Below are 23,635 nucleotides of genomic sequence, written 5' to 3'. Positions count from 1 at the left end.
TTGAATCCATTGCTTCGTGTCCTAATCTTTGAAGTAGCAGAAAATAAGTTTGCTCCAATCTCAATATGATATCCTAATCCAACTCCCTGCCATGCAGAAAGACAAAATCAAAGCATTCTCAAAAGATGACAATCCAGCCTCTGTTTAAGAAAGTTCCAAAGAAGGAGACTCCACTACTCCCTGAGTCAGCATGTTCTACTATCTGACAACTCTTACCATTAGGAAGTTCTTCTTAATGTTTAGACAGAGTCTTTTTTTTTTGTTCCACTAGATTGAATCAAATATTTCATGTCCTAGTCTCTGGTGCAGCAGAAAATAATCTTGCTCCATCAGTAATATGACATCTCTTCAAATATCTAAACATGGCTATCATGTCACCTCTTAAACTTTTCTCAGGGCTAAATAAGCTCAGCTCCCTAAGCTGCTCCTCATACAGCATGGTTTCCAGACTTTTTAGTTGCCCATTGTCAAGTCAGGTGCCATCCATCCTATACCTATTCATTTCCTTTTTCCCCCCTGGCTACTTTTTTCTGCTCTCTGAAATTCATTTTGTTAGTTTTGGCCCAGCTCTCTAATTTGTTGTGGCTGTTCGGAATTTTGATCTTGTCCTCTTGGGAGCTACCTCTCCTAACCTGCATATTTGATAAGCATGGCCTCTATTCCATCATCCAAGTCATTAATAAAGATGTTGAATAGCATTGGACCTAGGACAGAACCCTGTGGTATCCCATTTCTTTTCAGAATGAAGAGGAGCCATTGGTGAGCCACACTTCACTTCTGTCCAGGATGAAGAGGATGTTGGGACATATAGAATTAGGATTAAACATGCAAACATGCAGAAGACATGCACATGGAGCAGGAACACCACTGGAAGGTCACTGCTGTGCAGCTCTTGGGTATGCTGCAAAGGAAAAATCCTCCCACGCAGAAGCTGCCAGCCAGATAAAGAACTGCTGAACAGCCGAGTTCTCACAAAGAGGACTTTAATCTTCTGGTTCAATATATTCAAACAGACTATCAAAGTGCTTTGCCAGTCTCCCATATACAAACACCACCACACAGAGCATTCATCTCATTCTCTTATATCCACCTCCCCTCTTGGGTTTTTGAGTCCTTCGCCATCCTGGGATATCACCCAGTTTCCTGTTACCTGACAGCTGTGACTTTGCAGAATTGAAGCCTGCTGATTTCACCTCCTGTCACTATGTCATCAGCTTCCCGTGCCTCAGGACTGTAGAAATGCTGGTTCATGATGTCTACCACCTGAACTTCGGTAACCCTGTCACCTTTGTCCCAGTTCCATGCTGTGGCCACATCTCTGACATTTGCTGAGCTCTGTACTCTGACAGAGAAGCCATTGCTAAGCAAATAACAGTAACAGTGAAAAGTGAAATAAAAATGGAAGGGATATCAGTTTTAAAACATTCTTGGAATATCTGGATCCCTCAAAAATGGTTAGGGAAGAGAGGCACAAGTGCACCTTGTAGCATAGCATTTTGCAGGGAGAGATTCAGATTGAGAGGCCTTTGCTTGTGTAGAGTCGTACTGCCTCCTCTTCCACTTCAGTGCAACCCATTGTCCTGTTTCTTATGGTTCCTTGCAAAAGGAGGTGTGGCCAGAGAAACAGTAGCAGAAGACAGAAAATAGCAGAAACAACAAGGAGGGTATCTTGTGTGAGTGGGAGTTTTTATTTGCATAGTGTAGCTTTGGAATCAAGTCAAAATATATATACTTCTGTCTCCTTTGCCTTTTTATTTTTATAGTTACTGTTTTTATTGGTCTGAGATATCTCAAAACAGTAAAATGAAAAAGGGTTGCTTTTACCCCAACCCCACACACATATCAGCCATTACTAGGCAGAATAAGGAAGCATAAGCAAAATATTTTGCTTGTTCCTCAAACAGCATGTTTTGGAAGCCTGGGAAATATAGAAAATGACCATTATTGTTATATTTTAAGTGTCATAGATGGAATGAAGTGTTTGTGGGATTTTCTTCCACAGGTTCCCAAATAACTTGGTGGTCTATGGATCCTAAGCACCTTCACTTTACTTTGGAATAAAGGAAGGGAAAATTCTTTTACTGTTCTGCTTCAGGCAACAAAATGTCTTGAGATGGCCCAGGTCCTTTCTGTTTATCTGAGGAGCCACATAGAAGGATGGTGGGGAAGTTGCATAAGAAAAATTGGGGGGGGGGAATCTAATTGCACACAAGTACTGCCATTTTCTACCAATTTGAAGCCCTCTCCCACAATTATTAATACTCATTTGCATAAAGTTTTGTTTTCCTCTGGGGACATTAATTATTATCTGATGTGTAATTAGGCTTGAGCATGGAACAGCAGTGTGGAACATCAGCCTAGCTAAGATATCATAACATGACCTGCTTGGCTAGGAAAGCTTTTGTAAACTTGGAGAGTGATGGAAAGAGATTATGAAAATGAAAACTCAGAAACACTTTGCCACTCACCATATGGAAGCTAATGAAGCAGAATCTGCATGGAATACATTTGGAATATGTTCAATTATCCATTTTCTAAATGGCAAATGTACACAGTGGCATTGCCTCTTTGGGAAAATCTCTGTGTTGTACACTAATGTCATAGCCTTTGTTTTGCTTTGCCTTAGATCTCTTTTCCCCTGTCCCTGAATTGGCATGCTCACCCCAGGGAATGTAGTTCTTTTCAGCAATCATCTTTAATTTCACTGGTAAATTACACCACCTTGCAAAAATTTTGTGTTTAGAAAACGTACCCAAGCTGTGCAGAAAAGTTTGTAGTGAGACCTGTTACAATTAATTTCAGCCTATAATGTTGCTTTTTGCCATAAATGTTCTTGTATATGTTGATTAAGCAATAATGGCTGAAAGATGAAAGGTATTTCATAGCAATTAATGACCAGCTGGCTGTAGGTTCTCACTCCAGATGGATGCTCATTATCAGAAAATGTTCTATGTATGCTGGCATTTTGCTATGCGATGCCACACAGAAATGTCATGGGTTGTATATTACTAGCACAATATAACTTTTCCATAAAATTCAATTCTTGTCTTAGGTTATAATAACCAAATTAATCTCCAGGCCACATGCTCATTTAAGGAATAATCTAATCTGGTCTATTTTAGGAGTCTTTACCAAGGTTGCTATCTCTTTCAACTATATTTCAATAGCTCATAAAATTTTATTGGGTTATTTTGAAAGCCATTCATTTTGCCTGAAAAAAGAAGCAAGAATCTCTGCTTTTCCTGCTTTTTGACCCCCCCCCCCAGTAATTGTACAAATGCTTAAAATTTATTTTAGTTCTAAAATGCTTCATAAATTTAACTGAAAGTATTTGAGATTTTTTTTAAAAAATCTACAAATTTGTGAGAAACTGAGAAATTCATCCATCTCCAGAGTATCCATGAGTATACATAAGGATGTGAATTATAGAATGTGTGGCCTTCCCTCCATTTTGCATGGATTCACATTTTAATAATAATAATAATAATAATAATAATAATAATAAATTTATTTATAGCCCGCCTCTCCCCGAAGGATTGAAGTGGATTACAACCATAAAATGAAACAATAACAATTATAAAACAAACACAAGTAAAAATCACATCATCTCCTTACCCACTTATTAAGAATTTAAAACATAATTATAATTACATTTAAATTAATAAATTAAATATAATTAAAATGAGGCATCATGTAGTTCATGAGCCCCTTAGTATCCATTGGAGTTTGGTTCCAGGATTCCTCGTTGATAACAAAAACTGTGGATGCTTAAGTCCCATTATATGCAATTGGGTAGTGAAAATGGTGTCCCTTACATAAAATACCAAAATTAAGGTTTGCTTTTTGGAATTTATATGTTTTTGGAATATTTTCAAGCCATAGATGGATGAATCAGTGGATGTAGAATCTGTGGATATGGAGGGCTGACTGTTTATAAAAATTCACCTATGCCACAAACAAAGCCACAAAAGCATGAATAGGTAAATGGAAGAAGGGAAAGTCAAAGCTCCATGATAACTAATGAGCGGAGCAGAATGGATTTAAACCTCTGGGTTAGTTCAGGGATGGGAAGAATACTCAAAAATATTCAGCAAATGATAAAAAAAAAAACATCTGAGGAGGAGAATCCTGGACTAACAAGAATCTCTGCAGTTAGGTACTTATTCCACATAAAATTCACATGTGATTGTTGTGTGCAAGAAGCAACATTTTCTGTGTGGAAAATAATATTTTGGTGGAGAAATGCAATTTTCTGCACAGAAAGTTCTGTTTCTCATGCAGAAAATGTTGTTTCTTGCACAAAACAGACATACGTGAATTTTGCAGAGAGTAAGACTAGTTTTTTGAAACAGTTTCTCTCAACGTTTAACAGTATGGTGGAGGGGTGGCAGAGACCTATTCTAAAGGTGACTTGCTATTCCAAGAAGCTTCCAGGAAAGACCCTTCACATTTGGGTAGAGGCAGAAAAAAGGTGGTCCGGTGTGTGAGCCAAGGGACACCAAAACAGGCTTGAGAGGGTACCTGCAGCCCCTAGGTTATCCTTCACTATATCTTTTGTTATATTTTCAGCAGAGGGATGGTGAATAGATGTAAAATTGCACAGAAAAGTAAAGACAATTAAGGCTCAAAGTGAATGTATGAAAATCTGTAAAAAGTACCAGAATACACTTACCAGTAGACTAGCTTTGAAAGGGGGGGGGGGGGGTAAGGCTGGCACACAAAGAAAAAAGTAGAAGGTACTTCAGAGAAGCATGTGAAGACAGACTACAAAAGGAGGCTGAGTAACTTAGCAGATTCCTGCTAGGAGATCAATTGAAGCAGGGAACAACCAGTTAAAAAGTCAGTGGAGTATGCAGGGTCAAGTTGCTGGCATATCAGTCAAAACTGGTATCTAAGAATGCTGGCAGCAGGAAACTTGTTAGGTAAAGGGAGTGATGCTCTAAGGACTGGTTGCTGAAGCAAAACATACATAGTTACATCATCAAAAGCATTTTCTCCCTGTTGCTTGAGAGTAGGTCTGCCTTGGACTCAGCCATTCCATCCCTCTCCTCTGGAATATGTGGATTATCTCTGGAGGGCCTAGTGTCTTCTCCAGGCTCTGATGTTTCTACAGAGAAATCCCAAACAACAAATCTGAGGATTTGGCACATAAATCCATGACAGTCAAAGTGGTATGAAACTGATTTATTCAAATCATTGTAAACTGCCTTCTATCCCATTGTGGGAAAAAGGTGGGATATTAACTAAGTAATTAAAATGAATGTGTAATACTGACACACTCCCTTTCTTCCAGCCACTTGTACCACAGAGAAAACAGTCTGCTCAAACTATACATGAAAAGTATGTTTTACACAATACAACCTTGTATATCTGGTGTATTGATTAAAGACACTTACAATCAGACACATTGCAGAAAACAAAATCAACAATTCTGGCAGTGCTTAAACCATATAGAAGTACTTCCAGATGGTATATGACTTGGGCCTGAAAGCTTAATAAAATTAATGTTTGTTGCCATATGCTTTCTAAATACATATTTTGCTTTCCACAGAAGCCTCCATGGCAGCACAGAGTGACAGGCAATCATAATCATCAGACCAAAAATTGTTTCTTCCATGTTATTGTCTTAAGGCATAACTCAGAATCTGGTATATGTCCCCATGACAATGTAATTGCATAGATAGCAATTACTAAGTCTTTTCCAAGCATATATAGGGCAGTTCTCCAAAATTTTTATAGGATGGATGGATGGATGGATGGATGGATGGATGGATGGACATGTGTGCATGTTTGTGTGTGTATGTGTTAGCCTCACACAGACATCCACACTAAATAACACAGATAATTAACTGAGAAATGCAGATTAAGGTTTAAGGATATAACCAGATGATAGATTTTGATAGGTCTCTTATTGATATGGTAAATCTATTGGTGTGTGCTTTCAGGTTGTTTTCGACTTATGGCAACCCTAAGGTGAACCTATCACAGGGTTTTATTAGCATGATTTGTTCAGAGGAGGGTTGTTATTGCCTTCCTCTGAGACTCAGAGAGTGACTTGCCTGAGTTCTCCCAGTGTGTTTCCAAGGCAAAGTGGGGATTTGTACTCTGTTCTCCCAGAATCCTAGAACAACTTTCAAACCACTACACCACACTGAGCCTCTCCAGTTAATTTAGGTGTGTGAGTGTGTGTAAATCCCTTCAAGTTGCCTGTTGACTTATGGCAGCCCCATGAATGTCATAGAGTTTTTTAAGGCAAGGAATGCTCATAGATGGTTTTGTCACTTCCTTCCTTTGAAATAGAGTTGAACTGAAGCAAGACAACGTCTTAGAAGATGTCTGGAGACTCAAAAATAAAGATGAAAAAGGCTTTACCTTCTTTTCAGAAAGGCACAACTCTTTCTCACGTATAGACTTATGTTATGCATTGAAAAACCTTTTACCACAGATTCAAAAAATGGACATCCTCCCCAAGAGAACCTCAGACCATAATCCTATAAGTATAGAGCTGATCGAGAAGAAAACGGAGTATAATTGGAGATTGCAAAATAATTTATTAAAAAACAAAAATATTAAAGAAAAAATTAAAGAAGACTTAAAACTATACTTTAAAGAAAACAAAACGGAAGGAATGGCGAGTAAGATTATCTGGGATGCAGGGAAAGCCGTCATCAGAGGGACATTAATAAAAATACAGAAAGAACTCAAGAGGAAGGAGAAACAAGAAGAGAAAGTATTGATGGAAGAGCTAAAAACTAAGGAAGAAGAATGGAAAAAGACAGGAGATGTAACACTTAAACACCAAGTGAAAAAGCTTCAGCATCAATTAAAGGTAATCACACTCAACGAAATAGAAAAAAAATTAAAGAAAATCAAACAAAATCACTTTGAATCAGGGAACAAAACTGGAAAATTACTGGCAAATAAATTGAAGGAAAATCGCGCGAAAACAATTACGACAGAACTAATTTACAAAGGAAAAAGATTAACAGATCAGGGATGCATTTTAGAGGCATTTAGAGAATTCTATGATAATCTGTATAGAGAAAATTCAAATAATGAACGAGATAAAAAAGACATATGTAGTTACCTGGACAAACAAGAAATTCCAAAATTAAATGAGGAAGAAGAATTGAAACTGAACCAACCATTCACCAACGGAGAGATTATACAGGCAATACAAAGAATGAAGGCCAATAAAACTCCGGGACCAGATGGCTTCCCCGCAGTCTACTATAAACATATGCAAGAAATTCTGGTAGAACCCTTGAAGGAAATGTTAAATGAGATCCAAACTGAAGGGATCCCTGAATCATGGAAAATGGCCTATATCTCCTTGATACCAAAGGAAAATAAGGATAAAAAAGATATAAGAAATTATAGACCAATATCTCTACTCAATGTGGATTATAAGATCTTTTCCTCCATCATCTCAGAGAGATTAAAAGAAATCTTGAGTAGAATAATCCATGAAGATCAGAGCGGCTTCCTGCCAAGAAGACTTCTAAAAGACAACATTAGAACCACTATTGACATCATTGAATATTTTGAACATCATAACGAAAAAAAAATGGCCATGGTGTTAGTGGACGCGGAGAAGGCATTCGATCGGGTAAATTGGCATTTCTTATTAGAGACTATGAGAAGAATGAATGTGGGAGAAAACTTTTTAAATTGGATCAGGAATATTTATGGAGAGCAAAGAGCCCAAATTATCGTTAATGATGAAAGAACTCCCAACATTAATATTCAAAGAGGAACAAGACAGGGGTGTCCTCTTTCACCATTATTGTTTATAACAACATTAGAAATTCTAAATAATATAATTAGGAAAGATCAATTAATAAAGGGAGTGCAAATAAAAGAACACTGCTTTAAATTAAGAGCATATGCAGACGATATAATTTTTTATTTGGAAGATCCTTTGTCATCAATCAAACACCTAAAAGAAATTTTGGCAGAATATGGAAAAGTTTCTGGATTTAAGGTAAATCAAGAAAAAACATCAATGCTGACCAAAAACATGACGCAGAAGGAATATGAAGAACTTATGAAAAGGTCAGGTTATAGAGTACAGAAAGAAGTGAGATATCTGGGTTTAAACCTAACCAAAAGGAATATAGAATTGTTTCAAAATAATTATTTGAGAACCTGGAAGGAAATTCAAAATGACCTAGGGAAATGGTCTAAAATACATTTCTCCTTCCTTGGTAAGGTAGCAGTTATAAAAATGAATGTCCTACCCAGATTCATATTCCTTTTTCAAAACCTCCCTATTGTTTCACAAATACGTTATTTCGCAGAATGGCAAAGAGAACTCTCTAAATTCCTGTGGTCCGGCAATAAAGCCAGAATAAGTTGGAAGATCTTAACTGATGATCATAGAAGGGGAGGTTGTGCCCTACCGAATTTAAGATTATACTTCTTTGCAGCCTGTTTATGTTGGATTGAAGACTGGATCAAACTAGAGAATAGAAGATTACTATGTCTTGAAAGTATCAAATTAAGATTCGGATTCCACGCCTTCCTGTGGTATGGAAAACAAAAAGAAAATACTGACTTTTCTCATCACTTTGTAAGAAACGCACTATTAAACACCTGGTTAAAAATCCAAAAAACCTTCTATCATAAACTACCACAATGGGTCTCCAGTCAAGAAGCTTTTTGGCAAAGATCTAAAATAAATCAAGAAGACAAATATGCAACTTACAAATCTTTATTGGAAGGAGGAAAAACCATTAAATTAAAATCATTGGAACAAATGCAAGCTGAAAAATTAATCCCTGACTGGTTCACATACAGACAAATAACAGAAAGGTTTAAAATGGACTCCAGAGACTTTGGAATTAGTGTGAAAAATAATGAAATAGATGAAATAATATTTGATAAAAAAGAGAAACATATCTCTAAATATTATAAATTACTAAAAAGGAGAGAACTGGAAGATGAAACGATCAAGCACACTATGATAAAATGGTCACAGGATTTGGGGAAAGTTGTTGAACTGGAAAAATGGGAGAAAACTTGTTCGATCTCTAATAGTTTTACGTTATGTCAAAACTACAAAGAAAATTTCTTTAAAATGTTACACCGCTGGCATATTTCTCCCCATAAGATTAATTTAATATTTAAGAAACAGGACGCAGCTTGCTGGAAATGCAACAAAAAGGATGCAAATTTTTTCCACATGTGGTGGGTATGTAGAGAAGCGGAGAAATATTGGAAAGGGATAAACCAAACAATGTGTGAAATCTTAAATCAAAACATCCCGTTGGATCCATGTTTATTCCTGTTAAACATAATGTCGGAGTTGAACACCATAACAGAAAGGAAACATAAACGTATAATTCTATACATGATCACAATAGCAAGGATTGTTTTTGCTAAAGCATGGAAAAATCCAGTAACACCCAAACTAGAGGATTGGCTTTCAAAATTATGCGAGGCCATGGAAATGGACATTTTAACTGCAATGATGAAAGGGAAGACTAAAGGAAGAAAACCAGTTGAAGAAGTGGTGAGTATGAGTAATAAAAGTATAGAGGAAAATCCAAAAAAATATAAATAGAGAGTCAGAGAAACCGAATTGGGCGTTTCCAGGCCATCTTTCTCCCCTCCCTCCCTTATAAATTCCGCTATTATTTTTTTCCGTTTCAGTTACATAACAACGGAAATTAAATGCAAAAGAACTAAATTGGCTAACACTCCATACGAACTTGATAAAACTATAGAAATAGTCTCACTCTATAATTTAATAAATCTAGTATCTGTTAATCTTTGGGGCTAATAGGAAGCATATTTACCACAAACCATAATAACCATATGGGAAATGATTTGCAAACTACAGATAAAGGTAGAGATCTTACCTTGCAGGAAGTAAGAAATTCTATTTTAAATATCCTATTCTAAGGCACTCTGTTTACTGCTCCTGATGGTAGAGTCGAGTACTAATGTTTTGTCTGCTAATGTGTTAGTATGTTTTAATGTTGTTATTGTGTTTTTAAGGGTTTTAAATATGTAAATCTTATAAGTCACAAATTTTTATGCGTTTTGTGAATGTCTTGCATATGTTTAATAAAAAATAAATAAAAAAAATTAAAAAAAAAAGAAATAGCTGTTTAAGGCAATTGGTCTTCATTGACAGTCTCCCATCCTGTTTGACAGGTATCGACCTATAGTTAGGCACATACGAGTTGCAAATTAGAATATGTCACCTCTGTGGATGTGGTTGTGTGCCGATCTATTAGGTAAAAAAGCTAAGTTTTGTCACTTCCGGAAGGAAAAACAGGTTATCTAGAAATTCTAAGAATGTTTTGGGTGAGGTTTGTGTATCTTTTTTGTTAGGAATCCCAGCTTACGGGGTCTTAGCAACAATATGGGAGGACATCCTCTTAGTGACATATGGCCACCTAACTGTGGCCTTATGCACACTATATCTCTTTTTGGACCGGCAGAGGGACAGAGGGAGCCATTCTCAACCTCTCCCCCAATCTTTCTCCACCACACTGTCAACGCCTGGGAAGTACCACTACTAATCGGAAGAGAACTTCTTTTTTTTTTTTTTTTTTTTTTCTTTTTTTTTTTTTTTTTTTTTTTTTTTTTTTTTTCCTTTTTTCTTTTTTTTGTTTATGTTTTTTTTTCATGTCCATTTTTTTTCTTTTTCTTGTTTTTTTCTTTTTCGATAATCAGACAATGAAAAATGCAGCAGCTCTGGGGGTGAGAAGGGGGATACCTTTCTATCGAAGCAGTTCTTTTCAAAATTATGCACATTATACTGTTCTTTGTGAACAACAAATGAAAATGATTGCGAAAATAGTACCGGACGCCACATCCAGTTAGCTTTTCTTTTATAAATGATAAAATTTCAACCCAAAAATGTTTGGCATGGATGTCGAGCTAAGGGAATTTACATGCATATCCGGGGGAATGCCCAATTTGTCCAGAATTTTGGTTAAGGAGCAGATAAATTGTATAACATGGACAATAAGCAAAGAAAATAGTTTAACTCTTAATTTAGGAGAATTAAAGAGTGAATAGTCATCAAAGATGTCTGTAATAAAACAAAACGTTAACAGTGCCCTGATTGCTTTTGGATGGAAAAAGAAATTGAATTGCGAATCAGTCTTATTTGTTTTAAATCTCTAAAAGAATACATATTATTTGATTTCCCTAAGAAACAGAAGACTTTAACTATATTGGGGAAAGAATCAAGAATCATGGAGAGATACATGGAATAATTGTGGATTAAGAAAGTAGAAGGTTTAACATGGATATGAAGAAGTAAAAAACAATAAATGACATTTCCACATCTTGAAATGATTTAATTGGAAATGTATTTCCTCAAATGCTTTTTGTGGGAGGGGTGAGAGGGGAGAACAGCCACCATTAGGACTTAATGGATCATATAATTTGTCTATGTACTTGTACTAAAAATTTTTTAAAAACAAAGAAAAAAATCTATATACTTATTCTTTGTATCTCACTCATGTGGTTTGTTCTAGGTGGATCTGATATAATTTCAACATGTCACACTGTTTAGGACCTCTTACGCTCCAAATGTCCAGATTGCCAGAGGACAGTTCCCTTGATTAATTTTGTGGGTCTCACTTAATCTCCCTGTTTTAAAATATTGCTCCTTCACACTGCCTTTGTCTTTGGGCTGATGAGTTGCTATTCAAACAAATTTAACAGCAGTTTGCACCTCAGCCAGCAGGACGGAGAGAGGAAAAACGAAGGGGCTTAATCTTGCCCTCCCAGCAAGGTCAGCAAAACAAACTTCTGCAGCTTCTCTTAACTTGTGTATTCTCCTCATTAATAACTATTGCCCTTTGACCATTCTATGATGTTTTCTTGAGCCACTTGTGTCCCCGTTTTTCATCTTGCAATATTGGCGGGTGTGGGCAAGCTTAGATACTTTCACATGTTGACTGTAATTGAACTCTGAGCTTACAAATTTTCTTCAGTTAAGCAGATTTTTTTTTCCCGGCTGCCTTCTACTTGGCTTTATGTTTGTTTCTGGCATTTCCTCTCAGTCACTTTTACAGCCAACTTCCTGTTAGGTCATTCAGTGTGCGTCTCCCAGTGTAGAGGTGGGAGATGGAAGGTGAGAAAGAATTAGCTCACCTAAAAGCCATGCACCTAAACCAGCACTTCAAATGTGTGCATTTCATGTTGTTGGACCAGAGTTCCTTCAGCAAGCTAGCATAGACAATGGGATGGTGACAAGATTGCAACCCAAACACCGGGGGAACTACATGTTCCTCCACTACTTGCCTCAACAAATCTAGTTAGTTCATGTCTGGCACAAGATGAAACAGGTTTTCCAACTCACAGTTCATACCATTCAGTCACAAGATTTCAGCAGTTCAGAGGGATGCGCCAGCTTGAACTAGTTCTCAGATCAGAGATTCATAAAAGAACCATTTTTGGTACAGCATATAGAATGGTTTATTCAGGAAGATTCCAAAGGTTTACTGGACACAGAACGCAGCAAGCAGGCCAAAGTCTTCCAGACCATTAATTCCAGCTCTTAAACTCCTGGCAGTGTTCAAAATGATAATGAGACTAATAGCAGGAAAGGAAAATACACTCATGTAAGTCAAAGATAAATGTTAGGATGCTGTTGGCTTTTAAAAAGCCAACTAACCCCCTCCTCCAAACAAATAATATGAAAATGACCGCTTCTGAATGCTACAATAAAAAATAGCTTGTTGTGACAGGATTAGACTGGAGGCTGAACATCTCCTCCAAAGTTCACATGACATCTTGTCCCTGCAAAACACATCGTTTGGAAGTATAGTTGGTTTCAGAGGACAAGCAAATCAAACTTTCATGTGGATGGAGGAATTGTGGATTACCATGCTTTTCTGTCAGCTCTGCCCACTTGCATTCACAAATTTATGTTCACCATTGACTTTCGCTTCTGAAGTCATCACAGCTTCAGAAACCACCACGAGCTTGGCATGGGTCTTGTATTTTTATGCATTTGTGCTACATATCTAACTGTCTGAGGCACTGATGAACTCCCCCGGGAATAGAAATTATTGTAATTTGAACCGGTGGCAGGTGTGTGTGTGTGTGTGTGTGTGTGTGTGTGTGTGTGTGTGTTTAAAGTTAACAACAAAGAAGGCCTATCTTTTTTCCCACGAAATAATAATACAGCCTGACAAATGAGCATGTGTTAATTACATTCAGCTTTGCAAAACTCTTTGGATTAATGTTCCTTACAGTTTCCTACTCCACTGGGAGGAATGATTCATCATTCATTCCACATATGAAACTTTTCAGGTCTTAGGCACACCCATTCATTGTATCTGATAGCTTCAAGCCAATTATGTAATATTGTACATCGTGCCCTGGTTCATCGATCTGCCAACATAGCATATAGGGAGCATTGTTTTTTGCATTTCATGTTCTGCCAGACAATAAAGGAGCTCAGCCAGTAGCTGTATGTTTGTGGGTATGTCCAGATTAGGATCTCTGCTATGGAGAAGAGGGCTCTTTCTTCCTGATCAGGACCATAGTGGTTCAGGTTCATGTAGTTCCACTCTAAGCTACGTCTGCACTGCATAAATTATGCAGTCTGATACTGTTTTAACTACCATGGCTACATCACATGGAATCCTGGGATTTGTAATATTTGTGGCATCAGAGCTTTCTAACAGAAAAGGCTCCCCAAAGAAAATATCCCACTCACCCTCCCTTCAAATTGTTTTTTGCATATTCTTCTGAGAAACCATTTTTCATGAAATGGATTGTAGATTTTTTTTTCCTAAAAGGAAAGGATTTTGGTAATACACTGAAAAATTACCAGTTTTGGTTCCAGCTGTATCACTGATATATGTATCCATTTGTGTTCATGAGTATGTGAGTGTAGGTGCACTCATGCATGTTTGATGGTTTCATGGTTCTAAATAAGCCTACTGAAATGGGATGTGTCATAGAAACAAACTTTTAAGATTCAATTGCTTATGCAGAGTGCAACATGTAGTGTGGAGTTCAAAATGGAAACTGAAAGACTTGGACATGACAATATCTATCATCTCTCTCATAGGCAAATATTGCACATAATGTTTATGAAACGATAGTTTGAAAATATGCAATGGCTTACTCATGCTTGGAGTAGACCCAGTGTAAATAATGGAGCTTAAGTAAAGTATGATTAATGTACCTCCTATCGATTTCTTTAGGTCTGCTCAAGCTGGATCCAATGATGCTTTATTACTCGTAGGTGAATTAAGGGCACACCAAATGGCTTGAGTCCAAAAGTCAATTCTCTTGCTCTCTTTGTATGACAATTACAGAAGACTGTAATAGGAAAATTACAGGAAATAATGACAGTTTCCAACATCCTTATTCAGGAAGGTCTATATTGTTCCATCTTCTGCCCAAGCTACTTCCCTGCTTTTTGTATAATATGCAATGCACCATGAGTTTGAAGGACAAGTGAATGAATGCTTCCACTAACTATACTTAAAGAAAGAAATGATGATTATCTCTTTGTTCACTGTGGAATATTGGTTAAAATTGTTATGTTCCAGGATGTCTCTATTGCAGTTGAATATTTATTTCCAAGATTAATAATGGCGAGAGCTATAGGAGAGAAACTTAACTTATGAAAACCAGTTTCTGCCAAATAACTTTTGCTGGTGACCTGCAGATTCCTGTGATAAATTATGGACTTATCCATTTCCTTCAATCATCTAGATATCTTTTACATTTTTTGTGTTCTCTTTTTATCATTTCAATGCCTTACTAGTTTCTATCAATTTTTCATTCAAAACCTAGTCCTATATTTTCCCTTGTCTTCCTAGGAGGAGTCATAGCAAAATAAGTTTTATATACTTAAGTTTGTTTATTATTTCCCATGAGGAGGGACAAAAGTCTGTTTTCATATGCTATTTGTTTGTTTCGTAACCTGAGTTATGTGGTTTTGTAACTGATTCCAGAAATCTGTTATATTGGGGCATGTGAGCCATAAATATAATAATGTACCTTTCTGTTTGCATCCTCACCAAAAAAGGGAGGTGGAATTTTTGTTAATGTAGCATAGTTTTACTGGTATTTGATAAAATCTATAAATGGTCTCATATATATTCTCCTCAATAGAGACTAAAATAGTCTTAAATCCAGCTCCAGACCATATACAGGATTAGTGAAATAACTTCTTGTGATACTTTTTAAAATCAAATATGCACATATATCTTACGTCAGTCAGTGTATTATTTGATTGAGTTGACTTAGTAATGTCATTCATTGGATGGCCTTCAAACACTTCAAGTGTAGTGACGAATCTAGGAGTACTTTAGATGTGAATATACACATATTCAAAGCTACATTGAAACACTGTATGTGAAACCAATGATACAAAGTCACCACCAAATTTAAACGTTTTTACAGAATGATAAAGCGATTGGACACAAGGACAAGGCTATGATGGCCAATATATTAACAGGGTAAGCAGCTCAGTCTATAAGGTCTTTTCTCTTAAAATGGGTAAGATACTGATAACCCCATGCAATAGAAATCTGTATTCTACACATCCCTGGAAATTCACCTTCTGTATTACTGAGGAATATCAGTTGTTGTTGTTGTTGTTGTTGTTATTTTCTTATATCCCACCTATCTCCCAATATAGGGGACTCAAGGTAGCGAACAACAAGTATAAAGCAATACAATTTAAAAACAGTACAACAACATTAACATATATAAGTATAAAATGTAAAAACTAATTGAACCATTTTAAGAGTTAAAAGAGTTATAAATTAAAATATAACATGTTAAAATACAAACATTAAAATTTATATATATTGCACAACATTAAAAACCCTGTCGTTATCAGTTTGCAAAGACCTGCTGGCACAAGAATGTCTTTACCTGCCACCAGAAGGACAGCAGGGATGGTGTCATCCTGGCCACTTTAGGAAGGGAGTTCCAAAGCTTGGGATCAGCCACTGAGAGGGCCCTGTCTCTTGTTCCCACCAACTGTGCCTGAGAGGGTGGTGGGACAGAGAGAAAGCCCTCTCCTGAAGACCTCAATACTCTGAGAGAATACAGGGAGATATAGTCCTTCAAATAGCCTGGACCCAAGCCATATAGGGCTTGGTTGAAACAGCTCCTAATACATCTACTAAGATTGAACTTCCCACATGCTAAACTCTATTCTGTCATTCTGGATTTAATTAAAACAATGTGAGGAAAATAAATTTGAAATACATTGGTTGAACTATAAAATGGGTAGGTTCCTTTACTGCAATGGTAGCTGTGTGCAACTGGGGTGGCAAAAAGAGATTACTCTCAGAAAATGCTACATACAGGTGTCGAAGTGTCCTCCTCTATAGGGAGAGGTACATTGCAGAACATGGAGAAGCAGGAATCCCTGAAAAGTTAGTTGAGGGACAAAGCTCCACATACACATGATTTTCAGGGTTGCCTGGCCATCTGTAATATAACGTATGATGGGTTACTTTTGGAAAGAAAAAGAGGAACAGCATATTCCACCAGCCCAGTCATAAGTAAATTAAATCTGGCTTCAAACCAATGTGCAGAGAGACTTTCTAGACAAATTTAAAATGGACCTGCTGGTGACTGCATTTCCCATTTCTTTCAAAATCTCACATTTAGACTGCCTTCTTTTTTCAATCCACAAGAAAGACATTATGTAGAGATACAGGAAACGGGTTGAGAACAACTCTCTTTCCATCTTTCCAAGCACATTTGTTCCTTGTGAAAAAGTGAAGGAGAAATATTGGCAACATTGCAGGAGTGAACAAAACCATTTGAGGTTGAGAAGTACTGGCGGCAAACTGGTATCCTTTGAAAATGTGGGTCAGAATTACAGATGCAAGCATGGGAATGATGCTGCATGAAATTGATAATAAAATCCCGGGAACCTTCTGAGCCAAATAGTTGGCTGTCCCCTTGGGAATGTGCTAAAGCATTTCTTACTTTCTCTCTTCTTGAATGTGCTGGGCAAAGGGGGAGGAGAAGCTGCAGTTCAACCCACCAATATATAGGACCTCGTTGATAACATATGTGCATGTATCAACAGATTATAATAATAGATACATAATTACTTACACAAGTAGTATGCATACATTTCAACAACCTGCCAAGACTCAGCCATTTCTTCAAAGGATCCATAGTTGGCAGTACCATTGTTGTTCACATGTGCTGAAAGGATGACAGGGAACTTTGTTATAGGCCAATTTAAGTCTATACAGGGGACAAAAAGAACCACAATCAATCTAAAGTCAGTTTCTCCACGCATTTCTCTGGCTCACAAACCTAACTATCCATGGCTCCCTATTATATAGCTGGTTGCCTTGAATAATATTGATTCTTCCCTTGTACCTCTGTTGCACTGTTTCACTTTCTGACTTTCTTAAACTAATCTTGCCTATTCAGTCCCTCTTGGCAGCTATTAAGTTTTATTTCCATTTCTCTCTAGTTGGATTCCTTTTCAGTGCCTCATTTAAGTTTTCCCACCTGAAGTAATATCATGTGATCCAGCTGCACTTGTAAAAAAGACTCCTCTCTCCCCTTCAGTGCTATTATCCACTGTAATCCTGGCACTTCTAATTACAGACATCATATTTGCTACAGTCATCTATCTTTATGGGCCATGACTATAGTTCATCTTTCCCATGTGCCATTCATTTTCTAGACCTTTGTGCAGATCCCCTTGCCTTATATAAAGAAAGTTTTTAACTGTCATGCCTGACTGCTCTGCAGGTATTAGGAAGAGAAAGGATATTCAAAATCATTCAAAATGTGGTTTTAAGAAAGTGTATTTATGTGTTGGAAAACCTTGACAAGGAGAATCCTGGATTGATTAAAGTCTTCACAGTTTGGGACTTACTCTACACAAAATTCACTCTGTGGTATGTATTGCTTCTGATAACTTACCTGCAAACAAACATTAAAATAAAATAATAGACTGAGAATTGATAGAGTTTTCAACTATTAAAGTGGTGAAATGGTTAAGGACTACTATCTTGAATCTATATCTACATCTTTATGTAAATACCTAGATGATGTAAATATAGTAACATTTAATATGTCTATATAACTACCATCAAACATCACTATCTATAGCTATTTCATTGTATAGTGCATAAAAATAATCTGTGTCATTCATATCTTTGTGTCTGTCTGTGTATCCAAATATTACCACCATATGATCTTTCTCCATAAAAAGGGTGATGGGCAGATACTCAATTATTATTTTCAGGTGATGAATTTTCAAAGTATCAGACTCTGAATTATGTACGCTGTAGTGGAAAATGCTAATTACCTAGTTTAAATAATAGATCAGGACCCAGTGATTACATTGATTGAAAATATTTGAAGATTTAGTAACATTTCTAAATTTTTGATCCAACTTTATTGCTCAGCCATATTTTCCAACAGAGCAGGAGCATTTACCAAATACAACAGCAGCTGCTTAGAAAGGCTGTAGTGTTAATCTCAGAATCTGAATATGAACAGATGAGGCAGTGATGGATTGGTACAAAGGAAGTATAGGTTTTGTAAAGAAAAAACATGCTTTTATTGAAAGGATGTCCCAGTAGCTCCAAAGACATTGGACTCTACAGGACAGATAGCACATCACTGTTGTCCTTTTGTATCCATGGGTTGAAAATATTTTTATATATATATATATATATATATATATATATATATTCCAAAAATCAAACCATGATTTTGCCATTTTATATAAGGGATGCCACCCTACTACCGAATTGTATATAATGGGATTTGACTATCCATATATTCTGGTATCCATGGAATGGAGTCCTGGAACCAAACCCCAGTGGATGTCTACTGCTGGTGCTTCTTTTTCTGTCACTCCTTCGTCTCCCACTGTGTCCTGACACTGCCTAGTGGGGAAGGGAGGAAAAGTCTGGGTGCCAGGACAGTTGAAACTGCTGCAATGGCAGCAGTGACAGCATTCTGCTCTTTTTCCATGCCCCCCTCCCCACTCTACAGAGTCAGGAGGATTCTTGAGGGCCCTGGCCCAGGCCTCCTCCTGCCACTGTTTTCATGGGCACAGGAAAGACAGCAAGACTGGATCCATCCTTCTGCAGATACTGTATCTACCACTCACTAGTCCTGTTGTCTGGCTGCCTGCCTGAGGGTGACAGTGTTACTGCACTGGCATGTTACCAACCATACTGATGCCAGTGGGTCTGTAGGCCACTCTAGAGAGTTTATTATTTTATTTTTGACATAATAACAGGGATTATTTATACCAATATATTGTTTCTGGGCACTGTAAAGATTGCAACTAAACCTCAAGGAAACAGGGAAGCATGGGAGCAGGGGGCATATAATGCCGTCATCCTTGTTAATCAAAATATGCTGGTGCTCTGGCCTTCTGAACCCTGTTTCTATGGTACCACAGCAAGCCTGGTTCAGATGCCTTCTTGATAGCATGGTAGTCTTCTGCATGCTCAAGGCCCTGCCACACTACACAGTTAAAGCACTAAGACTGAATTCTGAGTTCCCTCCCTTCTGCCTACTCGATATTGGTGCCAAAACCACAAAGCTACAGTGAGAAGAAATTTTCCATGAATGTTCTGCCTTTGTCTTTTCAGGATACCTTTCCAGATTCTGCTGATCTTGTTGAAACCAAGATCTTCCAAGATCTTTTACTAATAAAATCAATATCCTAAAAATATTCTGATGCTTCTCACCCCAAAGGAGGAAGGTAGCCTGCCAAACAGTATTGAATTTTTACAAAGGTGAATGTTTCTGGTAGACAGGGTATATAAAAGGATGTATATCAGGGAAGGCAACTGTAAAAGGATAGGAAGCTGCATTAGCCTCTCAGGAGACTTCAGAGGGACACACTGCTGCACATACTTCTGAGTGGGGGGGAGCTCTGTATGGGATGAGAGGGACATTTCCTCAATGATTTTGACCCTTCCTGGAGCATTTAGGCCTATGAGATGCATTTGTAAACAGCAGAAAGTGATTGGAAGGCATATCTTATTTCAAAAAAAGCTATCTCAGACCTGTATTGACCCAGGGTATCACCAAGATGTGATGGAAATGCCCTCATGAAGACATTTTAAGGGAACCTCTCTTTAAAAAAAATAATTTTTTTTTGGTAAAGATTTTTGAACCTTCCCCTTGGCCTCCAAATGTGGTGAAAATTCCCTCCACACACCCTAGAGCTTTGGGGATGATTTTATTGCCATTTTTGAGTTGAGGGGTAAGGCCATGGGGGCTGCATGCAACCTATTGGATAAATTTTCCCCATAACTAATGGACATAAATGGATGGGGAGAAATTCTCTTCTAGAAGATGAGGATGAGATTTAAAAATTCATTAACTATTCTACTGAGCACTGCTGGGCTATATTTTACTTGCAATATGAACCATTCCCTCTTCCCTGTACATACACTCCCTCAACAGCATAAGGCATGCCCCTTTTCTAATTCTGATTCTAAGTTGAAATGTGAAACATCTGGAGGGTCAAAGTTGGAGAAGGTTTATGTGTTGTGCAAACACAACAATTGTAAGATAAAGGCTTCATTAGGAACCAATAGTAAAGTTGATTTGCCTCAATTGAAAGGTGCATCATTATGGAGAAATTCACAGCTTTTTCGCCTCCACGCTTCTGCCAACTGTTTTCAGTATATCCTGTTTTCAGACTTTCCAGTAGATATTCAGATTATATTGAGAGGCTTGCTAGAAACGAAAGCCATTCTAAGTACAATAGTTTGCAAATAACAGCGAAGAACCCTGTCCAAAGTGTTCTGTTGTCCAGCATTTTTACACATGAACTTGAGAATGTAGTGGGCAGCTCTTTAATTAGCTGAAATAATTACTTCAAGGGAAACTTCTATTTCAAATAGACTCTCCAAAAATATACTTTTGGTCAATACAAGATTTAAGAAGAAAACATACAGTGTTTGCAGGTCAGTGAAGTGCTTAATCTGTTTCTGGTTTTAGTCAGAATATTCGAAGTTCGGGAAAAACGGGCTTTCTGTGAAACAGGGTTTTGCTAGAGTATAAAATTGTGGGTTCAAAGAGTATGTTTATCTTCTAGCTACACCAGTTTGGTTTTATATGAAAGGACATTTTTGTTGCAATAGTAAATGTTGATAACATTTTGTGATGTGGACTGCAACTAAAAAAACAAATTCACCATAGGCTACAAAAGGTTAGAGATTCCTTGTTTATACCACAATGTCTAAAAGGAATGAGACAAAGTTTATTACCAATTGTATTGTTGGACTGCAACTCCCAGCATTCCTCACCACTGCCTACGCTGGCTAGAGCCTACCTTGGACTAACTCTCTAATCAATCAACTAAATATTTTTGATTCATGATTTTTTCTTTTGCATACCTTGTACCTAAAGATCACCACTGTTCTTCTAAAGAGAATCATTTTAGAATGGTTACTTACAAGAAGGGTGCTTCAGACATCAGTAGTTGTATTTATTGGCACTTCAATTTTCTGTCTTGATATTCTTTCCTCAACAGAGAACACACAGCTTCTCTAGATTTTTAAATGTCCTGCTAGCTGGTCTGTGTTTGCACTGCACCATACTAGGAGTAATTGTATCATTATTAAAGCAGAACACAATCCCAGATAAACTACTTCAGCTAAGCAGTGGTGTACACTGCAAGGAAACATTCCTACTTGATTGATATGGTATTTGTTATAGCAATAAAACCCAGACTTTCTCTCTCTCTCTCTCTCTCTTTTTTGCTGTAACAGCACTTTGGAGTGAAGGCTTTATGAATTATTTTACAATAACTCCCAAATCTCCTTCCTCTTAAGTGTATATCTCTAACTGTCAACCTTTGGGTTTCTTTTCTCCTGCATTTTGCAATTCTGTTCTATGCTTCCTTATTATCTGGACTTGATCTCCCCTTGGATTCCTAAAATGATGGGATTATAATGCTCCGGTATTGATTATAAGCAATGCCTCTAGGATTCAGCATGTTACTTTTAATCCATTCCTCTCCCATTCATCTGGTTCCTAATATGAATCAAATGCCTGACTATTTTTTATGCAAGACTGGATTGTAGGGACTGAGCTTTAGTCTCTGGATTTAATTTCTCATATTAAACTTGGAAAGGATGACAGTTCTTTACTATGCCTTCTAGGTGTATACAAAGTTGAAAACCATCTTCGAGCTGGCTTGTTTGTCTTCTGACCCATTTCTCATGTATTTCCAGTTATTAATGTTATTTTCTAACCTCTTAAATTCCCATTTTTATTGCTTTTTATCTTTGGGGCATTGGGCCCATGTCCTATTTATTTATTTTGTTTAAATCATTTATCTATAGCTTCTTAAAGCATTTATCTATTGCCATCTCAAGGACCCTTCCAGGACAGATTCTATAGCAGTAGCAATAGCAAGTACATTTCTATATCGCTTATCAGTGTACTTAAGTATTCCCTAAGCAGTAAGCTAATTGCCCCCAACAAGCTGGGTAATCATTTTAGCAACCTCCAGAAGGATGCAAGGCTGAGACAACGCTGAGCCCTTGGCTGGTATTGAACTCACATCCTTGTGGTTTATGAGTGAGTGGCTGCAGTACAGGCATTTAACCACTGTGCCACCAGATTCTAGGCTGCCTTAATAGAAGCATAGTGTCCCAAGAGAGAGAAATAATTATTTTATCTTTTTTGGTTAGACCTCACATGGACTATTATGTCCATTTCTGGACACCATACTTTAAGAGGGATATTGACAAGCTGTAACATGTCAAGAAGAAGGTAACCAAGATAATAATATGAGGAATGACTTAGGACGCTGAGTAAGTTTACTCAAAGAACAGAAGATGGAGAGATGACAGAATAACCATTGAAGTGATATCATGTGGAAGATGGAGCAAGCTTCTTTTCTGCTACTCAAGAAAACAGAACATGAATCAATAGATTCAAATTACAAGAAAAAAGATTCCACCAAAACATTATGAAGAATGTCTTGACCATAACACTGTTCAAGAGTGGAAGAAGTTGCCTTGAGAGAGGAAGGAGTATTCTTATTTGGAGACTTTTTCTAAAAAAAGGCTTGATGGATATCTTTCAGGAGTGGCTGAGATGTATATTCCTGTGTGATGGTGGTGGAGGGTGGGGGTTGAACTAGATGACCATTGTGTGGTCTTCCAACTTTATGGTTCCAAGAGCATCAGCTACCCCCAGTTTTAAGAATTAAGGGTCATCTGAAACAACATGGTCTTAGCTCCCCATTGGAACTAAAGAAAGGATGGATCCAGTCTGACTTCCCTTGGAAGGGAGTTCCACAGTCAGGGTGTCATACAAAGAAAACTTTGCCACATATTGTATATCCATTAGCATAGCTGTGTGGGGTGGTTAGCAGGGCCTCTGCTGAGGAAATTAGAGTTCAAGGAGGCACATATGAGAGGAGTCAGATTTTTCAGATAACTGAGTTCCAAGCCAGGAGAAAGAGAGAAGATGCTTGTGGTTGCTTTGAAAACCTAAGAATCCAGGAAGACCTTTCATGGGCCAGACTACATGTCTATTGAGTTGGGCATTGTTTTCCATATCAAACTCCCCCACTACCTTAACTGGGAAAAGAAGTGATGTTGATGCTGCCATCATCATCATCATCATCATCATCATCATCATCATCATCATCATCATCATC

This window comes from Sceloporus undulatus, chromosome 2 (assembly GCF_019175285.1).
Source record: "Sceloporus undulatus isolate JIND9_A2432 ecotype Alabama chromosome 2, SceUnd_v1.1, whole genome shotgun sequence".
Lineage (NCBI taxonomy): Eukaryota > Metazoa > Chordata > Lepidosauria > Squamata > Phrynosomatidae > Sceloporus > Sceloporus undulatus.
This window is presented reverse-complemented; position numbering follows the sequence as displayed.